The following is a 7,756-nucleotide window of genomic DNA, read 5'->3' on the forward strand; positions in this document are numbered from 1 at the left end:
GAAAACTCCCCGTGCCACCTGTGCCCCCCATGCACAGGGAACTGCAAGCATTCAGGGGGCGGACCCTTCTGGTTGCTGCCCTCACAGAGCTGAAAGCCAGCTGTAAGGAGCAACCACATGCCTGAGAGCAGAACACTCTGTTTTCAGAACTGACTGAAAGAAAACAGGAAAACACGTCTACAGGAGTGCTGACACACAGGCCTACAGGAGGGTCAAGCCACCTTCAGAAAAAGCCAGGGGCTCAAACACTGGAGGCCCGAGCAAACAAGGCTATTGCTCACCAATTAAGCTCAATGGACACACCTGAAACTCCACATACTCAACTCACAGAGACACACAACTGCTAACAATCAATATCCCCATTTTAATTAATTTGGCCATGTTTATTTCTTTGTAAAATTGTATTTTTTTTATTTAAAGACATCTTCAGGTAGGTGTACATCTGCAGGTATGTTATATAGGTTTGTTCATATGAAAGGTGGGATCAACAAAGGCCAGAAAAAGGGTCCTGTCACCTGAAGCCTGATTTTCCTTTGAGAGTCACCTGATTGTAAGCTCTGAAAACAAACTTTGGTCCTCTGCAAAACTAGCATGTGCTCTTAACCTGTGAGCAATCTCTCTCAAACTATAGGTCATTTGTTTTAAGAATGTGAAAGCATGTTTACTGTGGGCAAATGTAAGATGAGTTCACTGATTCCAAGGAACAAGGCCAGGGAACTGGACATGCAGACAGGGAGACAGTTTGTGTGGGAAGACAGAAAGAAGGAGCCTGAGAGAGGTTTCTTGTATTTTTTGTTTATTTGTTTGTTTAGTTTTTTTGGCTTCTTCTGTACCTCAGGCTAGCATAGGTCTCCACATTTCTTCCATGTTAACTGATAACTTTTCCACCTACCCAAGATTGTAAATTGTGATATTCCTGGCATGAATGTATTTATTTTGACTTCTCTTGAGAGGACATTTGTGGATGAGTCCTTAAATTTAGATCCATTATTCAATTCAGACAATCACAATGATATTTAAATGGAGAACCTATTATCTATGGGCTTAATAAATACAGTGTACAATAAATCATTTTATTGATAGTTCACTATCCAGTAAGGAGTAATAAGGACTAGGCTGAGGGAGATTTTTGTTATAAATCAATACTTAGAATAACATTCCTTTGTAAAGTAGATACTTTATATAGTAGAGGGAACTCTATATTATTGGACACCTTTACACACATTTTGGGTCCTATGTACAGTTTGGGAGTCCATAGGAATAAAACTCTAGAGACATGTGGCATAAAGGCTTGACATAGAGATTCCTAGTAATAATCTCATGGAGGCATGACAAAAAGATCAAGAGTTCAAAGCCAGACCGGAGCCTGTTTACTTTGCCCTAGGTTGTATTCTTCTCTTTAGGCATCCCTGATGGGGCCAAGGTGCCTTGTGGTTTGAATGGACTGTATTTTCATCTTCTGTGATTCATTTAATCCTACTTCATTGGAGATGTGTCTAGGCTGCTCGCTTTAGTTTGAATGTTTAGTGCACATAACTGATCAGCCACATAAGAAGGTTGTAAACGTAGCCCAGAAAAAGGACAAGGGAAAGAAGTGTCAAGAAAATTTTTATTTTATACATGCCAATGCATTCATGCACCAGGGCCTTGCCATTCTGGACCCATTAAACATTCCAGACACTACGAAGCCTGGTAGCAAGAATGGAAACGATCAAAGAGCCCAAGGAGATAACGTCCAGTTTATATAAGTACACAACAAAGCATCTTGTTAGACTGTCTGGGCAGAAGTTCTGTATAAAGGCCAAATTGTGTTTCTGAGTGAACAGGACATTGTTCCCACAGTTAATTTAATTTTGCTCCATGTCCAGCTCAGCGTTCAAGATCCCAGTCTCTGTACATCATGGTTTTCAACGATTTGAGCAGTGTCAGAAGCCACAGTCTTTTAGGAACCCAGATGAGAGATGTGTCCCAAGCCTGTTGTGTTGTCAAAAACCGAAGTCCTGTTTCACAATTTAGTGCCAGCAACAACAAAGTCTGGACCCATTGTGATAGACACAGCGCTGACCACATGTATGGCAGATATCTGTAGCAAAGGAGATGTTCTTGGTCTGCCTTATTACTCCGAGAGTATACATAAGCTCAGAAGAAAGTTTGGCAAATCTTTTTACAGAAACTTGAGCCAAGTCATCATAGCACTCCAGAGGGGCAGGGTACTGTTGCACACGGATCCTGCTCCAGTTGGCTATGTGCTGCATCAGATCCTTCAGAATGGGCACAGAGAAGTTATTGCTGTAGAAGTTGACCATGGTGAGCTGACAGCAATGTCTGAGGGCAGGTAGGAGGGCATAAAGCTGGGAGTCCGTCATCTTACACCACTGCAAATCCAGAGTCTCAAGAGTGTCTGCCACTTTCTCTAGGAGACCTCTCAGAGGCATAATATCCAGATCACATAAGACCACTCCTCTCAAATCCAGATGTTTGAGCTGAAATAGGCTTTGACTGCGGGATAGGGAATCCAAGTCTTTCTGTGAAATTAGGTAGTAAGTGATTGAAAGGGTCTCAAGGGAGTCATCAGACACCTAGGGATAGAACAGGGGGTTAGTTCTGGCTAATGGTGTTGTAGACATTTGGCTGGAATGTACAGAGTAGTAGAAGGAACCAGATACCCCAAGGTCAGTTTGACTAAATGATCAAGGACATCATTTATGATGCTTCCTGTTGGAAATTGATCAGTCATGCCCACCCCACAGTTCATCTCTTGGCTTCACTTTAAAAATGAAAACCAGTTCAACCCAGAAATCCAGAAAGCACACAGAAAAACTTCCACCCTAAGGAAGTTGTGATAGCATCTCGATACTTGCCATGTGCTCACTGACTCTGTATTCTCTCCTTCCCTCTGAAGTCACCCTTGATCTCATTTACAGCCAAAGTTTTACCCTCTGTCCCATGCACTCAGTGCTATTTGGGATCCCAAGATTTCACCCATGGGAAGTGGGGTAAGATAGAAGTATGTTTTTTCAGATTTGAACATATATTTCAGGTTCACACTGTGCTACTGAGTCCTCCAAATCCTGGCTATCATCCCGGAAGAATTACCACCCACTCTTACTACTACTCTTAACTCCAAATCAATTCTGTCATTCATGAGTGCTCATCTGAGACACTGATTTCACTTGTAAAATTTACCTTGTGGAACACTATACATAAAAATCGTGAGTCCCATTAGTCCTTGAATATTTGTTCCTAGTGACCACTGTCAGCGTGAAGCACTAATCTTTAAGATAAGAGAGACACATTTGGTTTGGTATCTGACCTAGCTCTTCATTGTTACTTACCCTAGGACTTGATTCATGTGATCTCTAAGAAAATGGACGCAGAACATGTGGAGATGCTGGAGACAATTGAATTTGGAAAACTGAGATATAAACTTCTTGATACACTTGGCTTCTCTGTCTCTTTTTCCATTGCTATTAGAGAACATGATCCTGTGCAGGGGTGCCAGGAAGGCTTTCTGGAGATTTCTCATCTGTCCAAAATATGGAGCAAAATGTGCCAGCTCTAACAGAGTCCACTCAGTATGCAGTTCTAATTCTGTGATATGCTGTGGATCAAAAACCTTCAGGATCTCTCCAATACCACAGAGTGATAGATTCCAGACCTTCATCTTTGTACAGCAGAAATGTAGGGAGCCCTTTCTCTGCTGGGCCCACTTCAACAGGCATGTTTGTTCTTCCTTCAGGCAGGAATGGATGTACAGTTCAACTATGACCTTCACACGCTTCCTTAGTGCATATCTGTGAAAGACTTTCACAACTTTCTTTTCTTTTGAGTTCTCTGCTGAACAGCTGCTGTCTTCTTCTCCAGCCTGTATGTTCCAGAAGTAATGGTGCATATTTCTCAGGTCGAGAACCTGCAGTTTTGTTCTCCTGTGGGTAGAATATATGAATGTCATGAGACTCTGAATCAACTTTTACTACATATATGTAAACTCATTTCTTCCCTCTGCTAAGATGTATATTTTTTAGGCATCTTATATCCAAACTGGACCCAGGCTTGCTCCACATGCTTTCCCAGACTTCTGTCCACTTGATTACTTTTCTTTCACTAAGGTAATCCTTATTTCTCCTTAGTCACTTTATTAGTGGTTTGGGGAATGCCAGGGATATGCTCATTCAACTCTGAGGCTACATTTACTCTAGTCCATATTCTATTATAATCCATATCCAGCCATCCTTAGGACAAGTAAAGAGCTTTCATGGACCATGTATCCCTGCATGAAGATGCTATCAAAATTTTCTGATCCACGTATAACCAAGACAACTGCCCTGGCAAACTCTACTGTGTAGTCCATGTGCTCTCTTCTATAGTAATTGGTTATTCCTTACCTGGTGTGAAACTTTCTTGTCAGTTGCATGTCTACTCCATCTAGCACAGCCTGCAAAGTTTCCAGGTTAGGTGTCTTCATCAATGCACCCACAAGTAGACAGGGAAAAGGCCAAGCTGCCACCACTTCCTTCACGAGGTTGATGTGTTTCCCAGTGAAGGCCTCCTTGAACAGTGCTGGGAAGAGCACAGCAGGCAGCTCTCCCAGAGAGGACATGGCCACATCTTCATTTCTTATCAGAGACTGAATTGCCAGCTTCTCGAGTGTGGGTGGGGTCTGAACAGTCATCTTTTAAGGTCTCCACTCAGAAAGCACCTGGTGAAAGATTCAGAAAAGATGCACTTTCAAGACAAAGTTCATAAAATTTCCTCAAAATCACAACAACCACAAAGCTTCTGAGTTTGTGCTCTGCCAATGGTAGAGACATCATTTTACCTCTTCATCCTAAACTGGTCATGTAAAGACAGACTCCCACACTGGCAGCATGTCAGATTTTATATCACTCAAATGGGTATATAATTTTCTGCTCTTGATGTGTTAAGTGTGACCATTTCTTTAAAGAAAAAGAAAGGATGAAAGAGAGATAGGAAAATGGGAGAGACATTCAGGGCACAATGTGGATGACAGTAGCTAAATATTCAACAGAGGGGAGATGGAACCTTAATAGACAACCATCTGTGGATACAGGTGACTCCCAGTTGAAGGATGGGGCCACTACTCCATCTCAAAATGTTTAACCTAGAATTCTTCCTTTCTAAAGGAAAAGCATGGAGAAAAAGCAGTAGAGCCTGAAGGAAAGACCATTCAGAGTCTACCTACCTTGGGATCCATCCCACCAACAGAAATCAAACTGTGACAGTATTGCCAAGCTATGCTTACAGACAATAGCCTGGTATGGCTATCCTCAGAGAGGCTGTGCCGACCTGTCTCAGACAATTGCGGCCACTTATAAACAATGAATTTGGCTGAGCTTGGGACCACCAAGGCAGAGATAGGGAAGAACTGAAGGAGTTGAATCAGCTTACAACCCCTAATGAATAACAAATATTAACTAAATGAACCACTTGGAGCTCCAAAAGACTAAGCACCAAAGAAAGAATATGGTTGGATTCATCCTTTCAGATAAATATGTAGCACATATTTGCATAAATTGCAACAATGGGAGAGAAGGCTCTTGGTCCAGAGGAGGCTTGTAGCCCCAGGGAAGTGGGATGTTAGAGGGGTGAGGGAGGAGTGGGTGGGCAGATGTGGGAGCACCTCTTTAGAGTCAAAGTGGAGGGAGGTTGCAAGGAGAGTAGTCAAGGGGAGACCAAGAAGGGGGACAACTTTTGTAATGTAATTCAATAAAATAACTCATAAATGAAAAAAGAAAATAATGAAATACAATCAACAAACACTATGCAAGCAGTATTACAGAGGAATAGTGATAAAAACTGCATGGTATTGGTACTGTGACAGACAGACAGACAAGTGGAATAGAATTGAAGACCCAGAAATGAACCCACACACCTATAATCACTTGATTTTTGACAAAGAAGCCAAAACCATCCAATGAAAAAAAGATAGCATTTTCAGCAAATGGTGCTAGTTCAACTGGAGGTCAGCATGTAGAAGAATGCAGATCGATCCACGCTTATCACCCTGTACAAAGCTTAAGTCCAAGTGTATCAAGGACCTCCTCTTAAAAACAGATACACTCAAACTAATAGAAGAAAAAGTGGGGAAGCCTCTCGAACACATGGGCACTGGAGAAAACTTCCTGAACAAAACACCAATGGCTTCTGCTCTAAGATCAAGAATCGACAAATGGGATCTCTTAAAACTGCAAATCTTCTGTAGGGCAAAGGACACTGTTGTTAGGACAACACGACAACCAACAGATTGGAAGAGATCTTTACCAATTCTACAACTGATAGAGGGCTTATATCCAAAATATACAAAGAACTCAAGAATTTAGACTGCAGGGAGACAAATAACCCTATTAAAAAATGGAGTTCAGAGCTAAACAAAGAATTCACAGCTGAGGAATGCTGAGTGCCTAAGAAACACATAGGGAAATATTCAATATCTTTAGTCATAAGAAAAATGCAAATCAAAACAACACTGAGATTTCAACTCACACCAGTGAGAATGATGAAAAACTCAGGTGACAGCAAATGCTGGGGAGGATGTGGAGAAAGAGGAACACTCCTCCATTGCTGGTGGGATTGCAGACTGGTACAATCAGTACTGTAAATCAGTCTGGAAGTTCCTCAGAAAATTGGACATTGAACTATCTGAGGACTCAGCTATACCACTCTTGGGCATATACCTAAAAGATGCCCCCAACATGTAATAAGACACATGCTCCACTATGTTCATAGCAGCCTTATTTATACTACTCAGAAGGTGGAAAGAACCCAGGTGCCCTTCATAGAGTAATGGATGCAGAAAATGTGGTACATCTACACAATGGAATTTTACTCAACCATCAAAAAGAATGACTTTAAGAAATTCATATGCAAATGGTTGGAACTGGAAAATATCATCCTGAGTGAGGTAACCCAATTACAGAAAAACACACATGGTATGCACTCATTGATAAGTGGATATTAGCCCAAATGTTCGAATTTACCTAGGTGCACAGACTACATGAAACTCAAGGATGACCAAAATGCCAATGCTTCACTACTTCTTTAAAAGGGGAACAAGAATACCCTTGGAAGGGAGCAGGAAGGCAAAGTTTAGAACAGATGCAGAAGGAACACCCATTCATAGCCTGCCCCACATGTGTCCCATATATATAGAGCCACAAAACTAGATAAGATTGATATATGAAAGAAGTGCAGGGTACAGGAACCGGATGTAGATCTTTCCTGAGAGTCACAGAAGAGTACAGCAAATATATAGGCGAATGCCATCATTAAACCACAGACTGAGAACCGGACCCCAGTTGATGGAATCTTAGAAAGGACTTAAAGAGCTTGAAGGGACTTGAGATCCCATATGAACAACAATGCCAACCAAACAGAGCTTCCAGGGACTAAGATACTACCCAAAGACTATACATGGACTGACCCTGGACTCCAACTGCATACTTAGCAATGAATAGCCTATTAAGAGCACCAGTGGAGAGGGAAGCCCTTGGTCCTGCCAAGACTGAACCCCAGTGAACGTGGTTGTTTGGGGGGGGCGTTAATGGAGGGAGGATTGGGAGGGGAACACTTATATAGAATTGGAGGGGGAGGGGCTAGGGGTTTGTAGGCGGGGAAACCAGGAAGGGGAATAACAATTGAAATGTAAATAAATACTCGAGTTAATATAGAAAAAAAAAAGAAAATAATGAAATACAAACAACCAACAAACAAGAAATGAAATAAACAAAAAGCAAAC

The 7,756-nt window shown here is 41.7% G+C and overlaps 1 pseudogene; it reads right to left on the minus strand.

The window, feature by feature from the left end:
• Window positions 1-2,012: 2,012 nt before the first annotated feature.
• Window positions 2,013-4,672, minus strand: Pramef20-ps2 (PRAME family member 20, pseudogene 2; annotated as a pseudogene).
• Window positions 4,673-7,756: the final 3,084 nt, after the last annotated feature.

This window comes from Rattus norvegicus, chromosome 14 (genome assembly GCF_036323735.1).
Source record: "Rattus norvegicus strain BN/NHsdMcwi chromosome 14, GRCr8, whole genome shotgun sequence".
NCBI lineage: Eukaryota > Metazoa > Chordata > Mammalia > Rodentia > Muridae > Rattus > Rattus norvegicus.